Below are 17417 nucleotides of genomic sequence, written 5' to 3' on the forward strand. Positions count from 1 at the left end.
TAGCTAGCTGGTGGGTGGAGTCTCTTATGGTGTATTTGTTTGTATATATGTACATACATGCTTATTTCTTGTGTTTGCCTTCTATCTTTTTGGAAACATTGGCATTTATCCAAAATTTAGCCTTCCAAGAGGGCAACTGGCATCTGGGGCAAGAAACACTGAGGAAAATGGCGTCGGCTGATGCCTTTATACCCGAAGACCAGCAGAGATGACGTCGGGTGAAGTGCGACATCAGCCGAAGCCGGACCCAGACTTTGGAATCCGGCCGACCGAAGGGCTGCCTGACGACAGGACAACCCAGTTGTTATGACTGCAGATGCTATCCAATTTGGACATCTACATTTATGGTAGGTACAAAACTGTACTTTCCTTTCCATACAACAAAACAATCATCAACAAAACGTTGATATAGACAAATATTCTGATTTAACACATTGAAATTACTGCAGACATATTTCTGCTCCCATTGATGCGGAACTAAATTTGCGTACATATTAGCTATTGCCACCCCAGATAGCTGAAGATAAAATTCATCATTAAACAAAAAAATATTCCTAGTCAAAACAATTTCTAACAAAGAACATAAAGTTACTATTTCTTTAGCAGGCATAGTTCCCTTATGCACCAGAAATTCCCTAATTGCTTGTATACCATCATCATTCAGAATTACAGTAAAAAGTGAAGTTATATCCAAAGTTACAAAAAGATAATCATTGCACTGTAATGCTCCTATGTCTAAAGTATCATACCATTGTCGTAATTTCAAGATAAAATCAGTTGTCTCCTTCAGAATATTAGGACAATCAGCAAAAACTGGCTTAATTTCCTTTATAAGTATACCAAAATAGGCTCGGTTATCCAGCCCTTTCCCGACACTATAGGTCTCATCGGCGGATTTTTCAGTGATTTGTGTATTTTGGGGGGGGTCCATACAACTGCGGGGTGATGGGACATGGTACAGTGAAGTAATTAAATATGGACAAATCTATGTCTCCACATAGTTGTAACTCAAAAATCAGCATATTTACCTCACTAATGTACCTTTTAACATCAGACATTGTAATGCGTTTAAAAGTATTCCCTTCCCCCCAATAGCAGTTCCATGGAGCATATGTAATTAAAGCGGTCCATGATAATCACCGAACCTCCTTTGTCAGCCTGCTTTATAACTATATTGTTATCCTTAGCCAATACTTTCAAGCCTAAGGATTCTTCATAAGTTAAATTAAATTTCTTATGTACATGTCTAGTTGCATAAAACTTTCTTAAATCTACCTCACATACATCGTGAATTAGAAGTTATGTACTCACCATAACGTTCCATCTGAGTAGGTGTATTCATTTGTCTGCAACCTGTGGGTTATGGATCCGATATCGGATCCGAACCGGCATAGTTTCCAGCTATGGATCCAAGCTCTCAGCTCCTCCCCTCACCCATAATGCCCTGCTCTACCCTCATGACCTCAGATCGAGTTTGCCAAAGCAACAATACCCTCAAAAGGGTAACAAGTAATATGCAGGAAACTGAAAGGCCAGGGGGATAGGAGGGCGGGATGGTTGCAGACAAATGAATACACCTACTCAGATGGAACGTTATGGTGAGTACATAACTTCTAAATCTGAAGTAGGATATTCATTTGTCTGCAACCTGTGGGACAGAGTCCCCAGCTACCTGAATCTTGGGCGGCCATCATGGAAGGATATTCCGGAGCACCGCGGAGCCAAAGGATGCTCTACCTCTGGATGCAAGATCCAACTTATAGTGAGAAATAAATGTATGAGATGACGCCCATGTAGCTGCTGCACAAATATCATCCAGAGGAATCCTAGCCTTGAAGGCTGCTGAGGTAGATACTGACCGGGTTGAATGGGCATGAACACCCTCCGGTGCGGGCCTTCCTGACGCTTGATAAGCCAATAAAATGCACTGTGAAATCCAGCGGGACAGAGAAACTTTGGAAATTGGCTTGCCCAAATTGAATTTTGCAAAGGAAATAAACAGCTGGTCGGATTGCCTATGACCAGCTGTCCTGTTGAGATAAAATCTTAGTTGCCTGTGAACATCTAGTGAGTGTAGCCTATATTCACCTTTGTTTTCATACTTAGGGAAGAAAACAGGGAGGTTAATGGATTGATTGATGTTTGCTTCAGAAGCGATTTTAGGAAGGAAGGACGGGTTGGTCCTGAGGGAGACACGGTCCGGATAAAAACCAAGTAAGGAGGTTTAGCTGATAAAGCTTGAAGTTCAGAAACTCTCTTGGCTGATGTAATGGCTACCAAAAGGCTGTCTTGTAAGACAAGAATTTGAGGTCCACTGTAGCTGGCTCGAAAGGGGAGCGGTCAAGGCCTGTAGGACCAAAGAAAGGTCCCAAGGAGGAACTGCTTGCTTAATAGGGGCCTGAGAAGGAAAGTACCTTTAAGAAAAGTTTTGCACAATTTGGCTGACATAAGAGGATTAGACTCTTGACCAATGTGATAGTGAGAAATTGCCGCCAGTTGAACTTTGACTGTGGAACTGCTGGCACCATCATTAAAGAGAGAGGTTAGAAAATCAAGCACTACGGGAGAGGAACCGTGAAGGGATCTAGGCCTTGCCGCTCCCCACACAGAGAAGCGTTTCCATTTGCTTCGTAAACCTTTCTAGTGGATGGTTTATGAGCCGCCACCAAAATAGCCTTTACCGGTGAAGAGATACCGAGTCCTTATCAAGAGTGGAACTGGAGCAGCCAAGCGGTCAGCTTCAGGCTGTCCAGGTTCGGAGGAGGAATGCAGGATGGATGGGATATCAGATCCGAATAGGATCTAGAATCCAAGGAGGATTCACCGAGTGAGACCTTAGGAAGGGAACCAGATCTGTCGAGGCCAGAACGGAGCAATGAGAATCATTCTGCAACCCACCCGAGAGGCTTTCTGAAGAACTTGCAGCATCAGAGGCAAGGGTGGATAGGCATACAGAAGACCGGGTGGCCAAGCATGCACCAGAGCGTCTCTTGGGGTACCTCCGGGAGGAGGTATCAGAGCGAAAAACTGTCGCACTTGGTGTTTGAGGGAGAGGCAAAAGATCGCATGAAGGGTTCCCCACCGTGCGAATATGCGTTCGCTACTTGACAATTGAGAGACCACTCGTAAGGGGTCAGAATGGTGCGACTGAGCTTGTCCGCTAGGATGTTGGACCGACCGGAATGTGCGTTGCTATGAGAAAGCGATTGGTGGAGATTGCCCATTCCCAAACTCTCATGGCCTCTCGACAAAGAGGGTAAGACCTTGTTCCCCCTTGCTTGTTGATGTACCAGACAACAGACATATTGTCCGATTGAATCGCAATTGTTCCCAAGGGAAGAAAGTCCTGAAGTGCTAGCAACGCTAAGAGCACTGCTCTCATCTCTAGAACATTGATATGCAGTAAGGTCTCTGAATCGTTCCACGTGCCTTGGACTGTCCGGCAAGCAAAGTGTCGCACCCACAGGAGGCGGGAGGCGTCCGTGGTCACCGTGGCGAGAGGGGAGAAGCACAAAATGGGCGACCCTGGAGATCCGGGAGTGGAGCCACCACAAGAGGGACCGCTTGCAAGCCTTGCTGATCGCTATGGGATGATACATGGGAGAGCAAGGTATGACCACTGTACTAAGGCGTCCACTGTAGAATGCATATTGAGCCTGGCAAGAGGAAGAAGTGCTATCGAAGCCATGGCCCCTAGTGCCCTCAGGACCAACTCCGCTGGAACCGAACATGAATGGAGAATGGCCCGCACCTGGAGCTGCAGATTTAGAACTCTGTCCGCAGTGAGGAAGGCTCGTAAACTCCTTGTGTCTAGTCTGGCCCCTATGAAATCTAAGAGCTGAGTGGGTGCCAGGTTGGACTTTGTATTTATTGTGATGCCCAGAAATGGAGCAAGATGGAGAAAGGAGTCTCGCCGAGAGAAGTAGATGCCTTGTTGGGGCGGTAAGGAGCCAGTCGTCCAGGTAGGGAAAGACCTGCACCCCTGAAGCCTCAGGTGGGCTGCTACCACTGCTAGTACTTTGGTAAACACCCTGGGGGCTGTGGTGAGACCAAAGGGAAGGACCCGAACTGGTAGTGACTGGCTCCCAGCCGGGCGGAGAAACCTCCTGGGCGTCTGTCCATTAGGATGTGGTAGTACGCGTCCTTGAGATCTATCGAGCACATCCAGTGGCATTCTCCCAGAAGGGGAGAATAGATTGTAGAGTGACCATTCGAATTTTTCTTTGGGGACTGCCAGATTCAGGAGAGAGAGGTCTAGGATTGGTCTTAGTTCCCCGTCTTTTTGGCACTAAAAGAACCTGGAGTAGAACCCTGATCCGATCTGGTCTGGGGAACGGGCTGGATGGCTCTTCTCTCTAGCAGATGGCCAATTTCTGCTAAAGCGGCCTCCCTTTGACCGGGTGGTACGTCTGGGAGGGACTTCATCTTTGGAAGGTGAAGGAAAGGAATGCGATACCCCTGGGATATGATTTGGAGAACCCAGCGGTCCGATGTTATGGACTCCCATGCCGCTAGGTGCCCGAACGTCCCCCGACTGCCTCCAGAGTAGAGCAGTCGGGCAGCCCCTCAGGGCTGCTGCGCGGGCCGTTCAGAGAAAGGTTCCCTGGACCCGAAGTTTCTGGGAGCCCCTCTGCCTCTAGGGCGGCGTCCTCCCTGTCCTCCTCTGCCACGGAAGGACTGGTTGTCCGGAGCAGGCTGGGACTGCTGCGACTTTCGGAACCACATCTTCTTCTGACCCTTTTGGTTCCTAGAATAGGGCCTCTGGGGTGCAGAGAAGCGGATTCCGACGGCAGACAGCGTCTTCCCGTCCTTCTCGCTCTGGGTCAACGCGTCTGCGACGGTCTTGCCAAACAGAGCAGAACCATCAAAGGGCGTTCGCAAGCGCCTTGAAGGGCTCAGAAAAATGAGTGGCGGAGCCAGGCCTGGCGCCAGTGACCAGTCCTGTCCCGCAGCTCTAGCGGCCCTCCGTAGCATGGGAGAGTAGCCGCATAGAAGTATTTGTGACTGACCTAAGAGTGGCCATTTTGGTGGAGTGCAGAGCTCTGTCCTCCTCCGAAATGGACTCAGGGGATGCAGCGTGCTCTTAATAAGGTCTCGCTGCATCCGAATAACATGTGCCAAATAGTTCAGCGCCCTTACCGAAAAGGTCGCCGAACTGAACATCCGCTTCCCCAAGCGGTCCATCATCCGAGACTCCTTGCTCGGTGGGTGGACTGAGGGACTCTCCTGAGCCAGTTCCCTCTTTGTGGCGCCGCCATCAACATGGCATCTACAGGAGGCCCCTTACTCCAATGGGTCCTGTCAGAAGGCGGGCTAAGGATTTTATCAGGTCTTTTGGGAATTGGCTCCACGGTGTCCGGTTCCTTCCACGCCCTGGTGGTAATAAGGTCCACCAGGGGGTCGGCAGGGGGGGACACCCAAGAGGTAGACGGGCCCGTTTGGAATGCCTCCAAGAACACGGACCCGTCCGAGGAAGACCTGGGGCAGACCACCCCTGATACGGAGCATTTCCATGATGTCTCCGAAGGAGACATCCTCGGGTGACCGTGGGGAGCCTTCCCTTCCTCCAAGTCCGTGTCTTCAGTGAGAGACTCAGGAGTCAATGTGCCTCCTTTTGCACGTATGCTTGCGAGGAGCCTCCTCTGGGGGGCTGTCAGAGGAGTCCTCGCAAGCAGCAATTTGCTCCATAGGAGCAACTTGGGGCACAGAAACGGGCTGTCCCAGGGGCCGGATGGTGGAAGCCTGGCCCAGTGCAGAGGGAGCGCGGGACGGAGCCGAAGCAAGTGCCGGGGGTCCGGAAACCCTCAACAGAGCCCTCTCCACTACATCAAAAGCCGAAGGGGAGCCGACCTCGACCAAAGGATCCGACAATCGGCTCCCCCTCGGATCCGAAGAGTGGATCGGAGCCGGCGCCAAGCACTCGGATCCGAAGGGACAGTGCGCTCCGACACAGACGGCGCCGGCGAGCACTGATCCCCGGATCCGGCTCGGATCCAGGCTCCGAGAGATCGGATCCGACGCACTCGAGGGCATGGTCGGATCCGAAGTACCCAGTACTATCGGCTCCGACCTCCCCCCGGCTCCGAAGCTGCTCGGCTCCAGCTGCTCCGAACCCGGGAAGCGGGTCGGAGAAGGAGCAATAGGCTTGAAAAAGGGTGTTGAGCTCCCGGAGGCAAGAGCACTCCCATCTGCATCTGGGCCTGGATGAACCTTCGCATCATCCGGTCCAGATCAGCATCCGAAAGGCTATGGGTAGATCTCGACGAGGCTACCGAGGTAGGCCTGGAATGCCTCCTCGATAGCCTCGCCGGAGATCGGGTCTCCTCCTCCTCAGGACCCGGTGAGAAGCACACAGGTGACCGGAGCCGAGAAGGAGGAGACCGCTCAACAGGAGCCGGGAGAAGCCGCTTGGCTGGCGGGGCCGAAACAGAGGTCTCGGCCCGCCTTGTGGTGCTTCTCCTCCGGTCCTTTAGATGCATCCCTCTCCTGTCCTGAAGCGGGAGTTTGAGTCCCAGGAGCAGGAGGGGTGCTACTGGGAACAGCTGCTGCAGGAGTCCCCGAAGGAGCGGGGGTCGGAGCCGAGTCCGGCGGTAAAAGACCCGCCAAGACCAGCTTGGACCTCCGCTCCCTCAGTGCCCTGGGGTTGAACCCTGCACAAATGGAACAGCCAGATGTGAGGTGTTCAACCCCAAGACACTTAACACACCGAGTGTGGCCATCAGCCGGTGAGAGCCTATGGCCACACTCGGAGCATTTAGAGAAAAATGACTTAGGCTGGTCAGCCATAGTCAAAAATTAACCAAAAGTTACAGAAGTAACTTAAAACAATAAACTATAAAAAGCACACAGGCCTCACACACACTCTACGTACCAGCGAGGGGAGGGAATAAAATATACTACTGTAAATAAAATTAAACTAAAAACAGTCAATAAAAATAGGAAACCTACAACTTTCACACAAAAAAGTTTAAAGAAAGCAAAAATATTCTATTTTAGTACAAGAAAATTCCACTTAGCTGAGAGCTATAGAAACCACATCCAGTTACCAGCGCGGCAAACAAGATCTGAGGTCATGAGGGTAGAGCAGGGCATTATGGGTGAGGGGAGGAGCTGAGAGCTTGGATCCATAGCTGGAAACTATGCCGGTTCGGATCCGATATCGGATCCATAACCCACAGGTTGCAGACAAATGAATATCCTACTTCAGATAGGCTGTTAAGACAGGTATGCTCAAAGGTAAAAAAAGTACTCCTTCTCTTACACTCTGTAGATGGTTCTAATGAATTCTCTTTAAACAATATTTTTAAATTTACAGTTCTCACAAATTGTTTTAAGTCAGTAAGCGCAACAATGTCATCTGCTGCATAGGGAATAAAGTTTAATCCTTTCTGTAGTAAAGATAAAGACGGTGCCGTAAGCATGGTACCAGAGAGGTTTACAGTACCTTGAATTATCTCTGGCTCAATTTGCCCTGGCCCAATGGGCTCTCGTTCTTGCATTTGTTCCCGTTTGGGTGCTGCCTCTGTAGAGATCTTCCACATGCAGCACTCTGCTCTTGAATTTTCTCCAGGTGTTCTAACTGGAAACGCTTTTGTGTCCCCAGCATTGATACATTCAAAGTAAGTTGCTGAGTCTTTTTTGTACCTCCTTTATTTCCTTCTACATAATCCTCACGTTGTTGTGCGCTCAGACTTGTGTCTGCTGGCATTGTCACCACCGAGGCAGACGGAGTTGTGGGCGTGTAACTCACAGGTGCAACCGGTTCATGTATAGAGCTTAAAGGAACAGTAAGAAAATTAGAAGTACCAGTTCCGTTTGTCAAGAAAATATCCACCTCTTGTGTATGTTGATTCTTACGAACATTGAAATTGGTATTTTTAGCTTCATCTACTTTGGGCCAAGAAAATATGTGGCCTTTCTGGAAATCTGTAATGTCTCTTAAAATTTTACGTTTCTTAATAGCTTCTAACCTATCATCCAATTGCTGTAATCCATCAAGCATTTTTTGATAAACAGGTAACATATTCAGAAAACAAGGAAGCTCCATTAGAGTATTTTCTATATTAAGTAACTCTGCTTTCAAATCACTTTCCGTTTGTGAAAAATAGTCATTCATTAAAGACATATAGTCAAGACTTAACTTTAAATTAAGTTGTTGCCAGCGATTTAGAAGTTCTGGGTATGCATTTCCATAAGATGGCATCTTGAGGACTCGTAGTCCTCTTGGGACTATACCCATTTCAATACAAGCAGAAAAACTGAAACGCTGTAATTGAAAATGTTTGTAGGTTCCCACCTTTCTTTCTAGAAGTTCAATTTTTCTATTGAAATCCACAGTACTTTCCGAGGCCACAGCAGGCAAATTACTATTCCCTGATAACAGGATCATAAATGGATTAACTTCTTTGAGCAAAAAGGACTTCACTGAATTAGTGATATCCATACTGGCTGTATACGTTCTCAAACTGTTCTTAACGATACAGCAATAAACTATAAATCCAATGATAAAACGAAGTTCTTGCTGTAAAAATAAGGAATAGCAGCAACAGTATCCAACGTCAAGAGAAAACTTTAATGAATGAGAAATGAAAACTGAATTTATGTCAAGCGGATATGACTATACACAAGTGTTAGAATTAAGCAATAAGGTTATATCAGAAAGGGGAACAACTGCTAAACCCATTTTTAAGGTGGGAATTGAAGACCATGGATCTACCGAAATCTGTAAAACTAATATGGAGAAAATTAGATATATTACAACATTTAATGTGAGGTCACACTTCGTAAAACAAATTATAGAGAAGAACTGGCTAATTCTAATGGTCTCTTCTGAAGTGAAGAATGTCGTAGGGGATAGGCCCTATTTTTGCTACAGAAATTTGTGAAATATGAAGAGTAAACTATGCTATAAAGATTTTATTTCTAAGTTAATACCATCAATAGCCACAAGAATAGGTACATTTTGTTGTATGAGTTGCACATATTCTTCTGATTTATTAGGTAAAGGAAGTGAAACTTTTGAACACCCCATTACCAAGGCAATATATAACGTTAAGCTGACAGCAAGTTGTACTACTGTCAATGTGGTCTATCTAGCCACCTGTGTGTCATGCCCTTCCTTCTACGTGGGTAAAACCACGAGAAAATTGAAGGAGCACATTATAGAACATAAGTCGGACATACGTAGGGGAAATGAGAACAATGCATTATGTAAGCACATACTGTGTACAGATAATTTGCATAAATTTAAATTTAGGGTAATAGACATCGTTTATAAATCTGTTAGGGGAGGTGATCTAAATAATGTGCTTGAAATCAAAGACTATGAATGGATTTTACGCCTGATGGCTGATCACCCACCTGGTTTAAACAGTGCTATATCACTAAAACTTATTCTAGTTAAACTACAACAAAACAAACTTTAATCTTCAAGTTTAATGAATTTTTAAGTTTTTTAATAATTATATTTTTAATGTTCTATCACATGGTTGGCTGGCTGAAGTCATGTGATGGTTTTGTGTTCCTACTTAAAGTTTTAACAGTTGATGTAAATGTGTTTTAGTATTGAACAATGGTGTGGACCCGAAAGCTTTGCTTTTTTCATTAAAGTTTTCTCTTGACGTTGGATACTGTTGCTGCTATTCCTTATTTTTACAGAACTTCATTTTATCACAGAGCCACAGACAACAACAGGGCCAACAACAAGGCTCCCACTGGGGAGGCCAACAAGGAATACCATACAGGGGGAGACAGTGGTTGAGGGGGAGAGGGAGGGGGACAGCTCAGTATTAACTGAGTTATCAGTTAACTTGGATGTTACAGAAAATAGCACTGTTTCTTCACAAATTATATGTGACACTGAAATTACTAAAATGGAAATTATTAATACCTTGGACAGTAATGATTCTGTTGAATTTCAAAATATATTGATTACTGATTTTGTTGAAGCTGATGCATGTTTTTTACAAGCTTTTTATGCTTATGAAGTTGGCAATATGAATTTACAAGCACAGGCAGAAACAGCATTTAATGATGCTGGTTTAATACCTAGTGCAAGCTTAGAAGTGAACTTAAAGGTATCAGTACAAGCACTATTTACAGTTTAACAGATTTTACCTTGAAAAATGAACATGTTCATGTTTTAAGGAAAAGATTTAGTTTTGTTCCTGAATTCAAGGTAAGCATATCAAAATTTTTAATTGACCTTAAACTATTCACAAGACAGTTGAATTTAAGACTGTATTTTTATGACAGAAACAATGGGGTTGACAATAGCTCATGGAGTCTTAAATGAAAAAGTATTTTTATACCTCCTAGCAACCCCCTGATTAATACTTTTGAGAGGTTGGGAGAAATTATTTTAGACAAACATTAAAAATGGATAAATCAAATTTTAGTAATTTAACAAAGGAAGAGAGACTGTGCCTGAATGATTTAGCCAGAAATAAAGAATAAAGAGTGATGAATCCGGACAAGGGCGGGGGGGATAGTATTAATGAAGCAATTTGACTATGTTTGCAAAATGTATCAGCTTCTACATAATGAAGAGACCTATGAAAGGGCAACAATAAATGAGATTAATAGGGGATATATGAAAATAGACATAATGTTGCTCGATGCCCTATATCAAGGCTCATTGAAACCTGATGAATTTGAGTACCTTAGGGTGGAGACACCAATTATCCCAATAATTTTTGGGATCCCCAAGATACATAAAAATCAGAGTGACCCCCACTTAGACCAATTGTGGCAGCAAAGGGCTCTAAGTCAGAAACAATAACAGCCTTTTTCTAAGGGGGGCTTGACTGGAGGTTTAACATATAATACTCCTTTCAAAAAGGTCTTGCATAGGCGGTGTAACATAACTGAAGAATTCTCAAGACCATTATGAAAATTGATGATAGCTGCCAAATGTACAGTGATCGTCGAAGCTGAGGCTCCTGCATGTAAAATAGTAGTCAGGTATTGTAGGATCTTTTGAATAGGCATAGAGAAAGGGTCTAAGTTCTGATCTTTGGCCCAAATAGAGAACCTAGTCCATTTACTAGAATAAAATTTCCTAGTAGAAGGTTTGTGTGAAGCCAGAAGAATTTCACGAACAGGAGATGGGATGTCAGGCAGCCTGGCAATCACTGCAAGTGGAGGAACCAATCTGTGAGCTTGAGACTGTGCAGGTTCGGATGAATCAGTCTCTGTGGATTAGATAACAGGTCTTGGGAATGATCCAGGATCCACGGGCTGTGAATCAGATGAGGCCACAGAAATGGGAACCAGACCTAAAGGGGCCAGTAGGGGACAATGAGGATCACTTTGCTTCTCAACTTCTGAGCTTTCTGGAGAAATTTTGGAATAAGGGGAAAGGCATACAGAAGAGCCGGTGGCCAATCGTGCATTAGAGCATCCCTCAGTGGTTCCCCCTGAGGGGGGATCCGGGCAAAGTAGTTTCTGCATTTGTAATTTAGAGGGAAGCAAACAGGTCACAGCAAGGCTTGCCTCAGGGTTGGAAGATCCGATCTGCTGTTACAGGGTTGAGGGGACCACTCGTGAGGCATCAGGATGTTCCTGCTCAGATTGTCCGCAATAAGGTTGGAACTCTCGGGAATGTGCATTGCTATAAGAAAGTGGTTGGAAGCTATCACCCAGTGCCAAATCCTCATGGGCTTCCCGACACAGGGGGTAAGACCTGGCTCCGCCTTGCTTGTTGATATACCAGACACGTGACATGTTGTCTGACTGAATTGCAATGACCCCAGAGGGTAGGGATGCATGAAACGCTTGCAACGCTAAGAGAACTGCCCTCAGTTCCAGGACATTTATGTGCAAATTGGCCTCCATGGGGGACCAGGTGCCTTGGACAGTCTTTCTCTGGAAATGCCCCCCCCCCAGCCTAACAAGGAAGCATCCGTGGTCACCGTGGCCATGGGCTGGGGAAGACAGAATGGTCGGCACCAAAGATTAGTTTCTGGCTTCATCCACCATAGCATTTCTTCCTTGCAATGGTTTGTAAGAGGTATCATGTGGTCAAGTGGGTGAGTTAGCAATGACCATTGTGCGGAAAGGAGCCACTGCAGGATTCTCATGTGCAGTCTCGCCAGTGGTACTAACGTAATAGCAGCCGCCATGGAGCCTAAGAGTTGCAGTACAAGATGTGCTGGTACATAGGTCTGAGGAAGAAGGTCTTGGATTTAGTGTCTTATTTTCGAAAGCCTGTGAGTGGGGAGAGAAGCTTGACAGGATGTTGTGTTGAAGACCACTCCAATAAATTCCAGTGCCTTCATTGGGGACTATTTGAGATTTATCTTTGTTGATTGTATTCACCAAGTGGAGAGCGAGACCTTGAGTGTAAGAGAGGCTGTGGACTAGGAGATTCCTGGTCGGAGCAGTAAGGAGCCAATCGTCCAGATAGGGAACCACCTAGAATCCTTGTAGTCGAAGATGAGCTACCACAACTGCCATACATTTGGTGAACACTTGGGGGGCTGTCGAGAGACCGAATGGCAGTGCCCTGAACTGGTAGTGATTGGCTCCCAGCCAGAAGATCCATTTTTATGTGGTAGTATGCATCCTGGAGGTCTATAGAGCACATCCAGTTGTCCCTCCCTAGGAAGGGAAGAATGGACTGTACCGTGACCATCCAGAATTTTTGAGGTTTGATAAATTTGTTCAATAGGCTGAGATCCAGGATTGGCCTCCAGTCCCCTGTATTTTTTGGTACTAAAAAGAACCTCGAGTAAAACCCGGATCCTGTCTGGTCTGGTGGGACTGGTTGGATGACTCTTTTTTCTTAGCAGCTTTTCTATTTCTAAGGCTGCTAATTCGCTCTGATTGGGTGGTACATCAGGGTTTCATTTGATGGGTCTGGGAGTTAAATTGAATGGTATTTGGTAGCCTCTGGATATTATTCTCTGCACCCAAACTTTGGTAGTAATAAGATGCCAGGGTGGCAGATGCAGAGAAAAACTACCCCCGACTACTTCCAGAGGAAAGCAATCAGGCTGCTGCTCAGGTGCACTGGTAGGGTCTGCTGGAGAAAGAATCTCTAGCACCCTGGTTACACTGATCCCCTCTTCCCCGAAAGGGGCATCTTCCATATGAGATGCCTCCTCTGCCTCGGGAGGATTGCTCACCACGAGTGTCACGAAAAGATCCTTGGGATTTCTTGAACTACATTTCTCCTCCCTTCTGGTTCCTGGAATAGGACCTCTGGGGGTTGGAAAAGCATATGCCCACAGCAGACAAGGTATGTCCGTCTTTCTCACTACGTGCAAGTGTGTCTCGTACTATGGGTCCAAAAAGTGCAGATGTGTCAACAGGTGCATTGATGAAGGAAGATTTAAAATGGTCAGCGAAGTCACACAACCACATCCAAACATTACGTCTCATGACAATGCCTGATGCGGCAGCTCGAGCTGCCCCCTCGGTGGTGTGAGATATTAAACGCATCGAGGAGTTTGAGATGGATTCAAGGGTAGCTAGCTGTGAGGTGATAGTATCATGCACCTCATCAGGCAGCACCCCCAGCAAAGAGGAAGACATTTTGGAAATTAGGTCTCTTTGGGGCCAATAAAGTGTGCCAGATAGTTCAGCGGCCGAATGGCAAAGGTTCTGCTTCTCCAGTCTGTCCATGGTCAGGGACTCCCTGTTTGGAGGATGGACAGTGGAACTATCTTCTGCCAGTTCCCTCTTGCTGGCCACCGTCACAACCATAGAATCAACTGTCAACTGCTTGGACTAGAGGGGTTGGTTTTCAGGTGTAGATAAAATTTTGTTTGGCCTCTGAGGGACAGGTTCTACATTGTCTGGGGCCTTTCAGGCACACTGTACAATGAGTTTAACAAGGTCATCTGCCAGTGGGGTCACCCAGGAAGTAGATGGCTGGGCACAGAAGCCTTGCAAAAACACCGATTCCTCAGAAAAAGGGTTAGAGGACTTCCAGTCTCCACGCTGCTTGAGGATTTCGAGAATGTCTCCGAATGAGACATCGTCTGGGGGAGACAATGGGGACCCTTCCCCCTCATCACAATCAGTGTCTTTGGTAATAAATTCCTCCAGGGAATCAAGATGCTTCCTCTTTCACCGTTTCTTCTGGGGTGGCTCCCCAGTGGGATCTTCTGAGGAGGACTCCAGAGAAGGGGTTCCCTTCAAAGGGGGTTCTTGTGACTCCCGTGCCCAGGGTCCTGAAATAGAGGGTTGGGAAAGGTGCATGCTAGGGGGGGTTCTGATACTGATGTTATTGGTGTTGACTGTGAGCCTTCGGAGTGAAGGACCCTCTCCATCACCTGGACAGCAGGCCCATCTGAGGAGGGATGGGAGCCTGGAACCAGGAGGGACAATCCTGGAACCAGGGTCAGACCCTACCCTGAGAAGCCCACCTCCACGTGAAAAGCTCCGAGAGAACTGGAAGCCATCGAAGCTGTGGACATAGATGGCGCCAGCAAGAAAATAGGCGCTGGGCCAGATACCAAGGTACAGACAGTCCAAGCACTGCTCCGAGAGAGCATCGGCTCCACTGGAGCCAATGCAGCAAGGGTGTTCAGTGCCAACAGGGGAAACACTACTGTCGGAGCTGAGACAGTATGCAATGGAGTGGACATCGGTACCGAGATCTCTGGGATCTGGGTAGAGGCCAGAAGAGGATACATAGGGGAAGATGTAGTAAAAGATTCTGAGCCAAGAGGGATGGAAGGTCTAGCTGGAATGGGCAATCCCCTAGCTGCCAGAAGCTGGTCCACAACCCACACTATATCTAATTCATAAAAACTCCTAGTGGAGCTAAAAGAGGCTGCTGAAGGAGAATCAGGTCTTTCTGGAAAGGGGCTAAACCTCTGCCCCAAAAAAGGGTCATACGTTGGAGAGTATCTTGTCCTTGGCAGGTATTCGAGTTTTGGAGCCGATGGAGCTGAAGAAACTGTTGGCACCGTGGCCAGGGATGGTGCCGAAGCAGGTACAGTCATCGGAGCCAATGTGGGATCCAAGGACAGCACCAAAGTCAGTGGTGCCAAGGTTGGAACCAAAATAGGGGTGAATATCATGGACAGCACTGAGGGAGAGGACACAGAACCTGGTGCTGAAGAGGTTTGCGCCGAGGATGCCGGCAAAGCACAGAGCTGACTCGGTTCCATAACTGACGGATATGCAGGAACTGAATGACTCAGTTTTTCCTTATGATTTTTGGTCTTTGAAGGGGGTTTGTCCTCTGACCCAGATAGAGCCTCTGAAAAAGGTGTCTTGAGTAAACCTTTTAAAATAAGTTTATTTTTATGTTCTGCTAGTGTACGATTACTAAAACTAGCACAAATGTCACAGTCAGCTTTAATATGATCCACGCCTAAACAGCAGACACAACGAGCATGTGTATCTGAGTTAGGCATCTTATGCCCACACTTGTCACACTGTTTAAACCCCAACTTAGCTTTGTCTGACATAATAAGACAGCAAGGCTATCCTATAGAAAAAACAAATTAAGGGAGAGAAAAAGGGAGAGAATACCAATGATGGCATTTAAAAAATACCACAAGTGGTAAGGAAGGGCTTGTCAAAGGCAGCAGAGAGGGACAGTACCAAAAGAGGTAAAAATTAAATTACCAAGGTAAAGGGTAGGAAATAGGATTAGGTTATAGGCGACAGTGAGAAAAGGCTAAGCACGTCTGACTAGGAACGTGGCAAACAAGATCTGGAGTAACTAGGAGAGGGGCATTATGGTCAGGTCTTAGCTGAGAATTTTTTGGCTGGCATGAGCTTGGAAATGGCCGTATCGGTTCTGAGGACTGAACTGAGGTCCTATTTGTAATGAATAAACAAAGATTTACAACATCAGATCCACATTTTCTTACCACCTCTTTGATTCCTAGAAAAGGTTTGTTGAGGGGGTAGAAAACTTGATTCCCATGGCAGACAGAGTCTTCCCTTCTTGTTCTCTGTGGGTAAGCATTTCTTTTACCATTGGACCAAATAAGGATGTACCACCTAAAGAAGTGTTGGCGAAAGACATCTTGAAAGGCTCTGCAAAGTTGCACAGTCACATCCAGGCATGTCTCCTTAAGGCAATACTAGAACCAGCCCATGAGGTGCCTTCAGCTCCGTTAGAGATCAACTTCATGGAAGCACTGGAAATTGACAAAAGAGTGGCCAGATGAGAGAATGATCTTTTGAAATCCTATGCAGACATGGACTCAAAAAGAGAATTTGATAGGTCTTTAGTCGTGTCTATATTAGCTAACCAAAATGATAAAAGAGCAAACGCTCTTTTACTGACACATAAAACACGAACTCAATAAACACCGAAGTTACGGAACAGAGATTTTTTTTCCACAGAAAAAAAATGTCTGTTCCAAAAAAATAAATAAATAACTGAGACATAAAATAAAGTGGGGGGGGCTTCACCCCCCGACCCCCCCACCCCCCTACTTAAATATACCAACTTCGAGATCACACCACAGTGGAGGAAATGGCAAAGTGCTGATAATGGCCCAGCAATTTTTTTCCCTGGGAAAAAAATCGGTGTTCCGTAACTTCGGTATTTAGTGAGTTAGTGTTTTATGTGTCGGTAAAAGAGTGTTCATTCTTTTGTCATTTTGGTTATCTAATATAGACCCCCTTAGTCAAATCTCTCTAGAGTCTTGTGAAATGTTACATGGAGTTAACAGACCTCAAGGTGAAAGTCGCTGAAGCAAAAACTCACTTTACAAAACTGTCCTGCACCCTAGACTCTCTGTTTGGTGGATGGACAAAAGAGCTCTGTTCTGCTAGTTCTTTTTTAGTGGCTGCCACTACCAACATAGCATCTACTGGGACTTTTTTGCTCCAATGGGGTCTATCCTTAGGAGGAGCTAAGAATTTGTCTGGTCACCTTGTAATGGGTTCAACAGTATCCAGTTCCTTCCATGCTCATTAGGAAACTAAATCAATGAATTCATCTGCCTGGGGGTAACCCAAGACATTGATTGGCCAGAACCAAAACCTTCTAAAAATACTCATTCCTCTAAAGAAAGGTTATCAGAAGACTAACCACATTTCTCTTTGAGGATCTCTAATATGTCTTCAAAGGAAACACAAGTTTAATCCACAAGCCACAAACAGTTCACATAAACGCCTCCAAATACACAGTACATTTTCGTTTCTCCTACTTCATCAGATGTGGGCTGTTTCCAAAGCTGACACCTTTTATAAAGCATATTATTTCAATTAACAAATCACCTTTGCTGTGGCTTGTGGATTAAACTTGTGTTTCCTGTGGCAGCTTCGGTCTATGCTTTATTGTTTTACCTTCTGGGTCATCATACTGTCTAATTTCAAGGTTGTTTATCATTTTGGTGACCGGGTTAACCTTATTCGTTTATATATCTTCAAAGGAGATATCATCTGGTGATGATCTGGGGGATCCTTCTCCTTCATTGAAATCAGTATCCTCTGTGAGA

The sequence above is a fragment of the Protopterus annectens genome, chromosome 3.part1 (genome assembly GCF_019279795.1).
Source record: "Protopterus annectens isolate FY-2018-M chromosome 3.part1, PAN1.0, whole genome shotgun sequence".
NCBI lineage: Eukaryota > Metazoa > Chordata > Ceratodontiformes > Protopteridae > Protopterus > Protopterus annectens.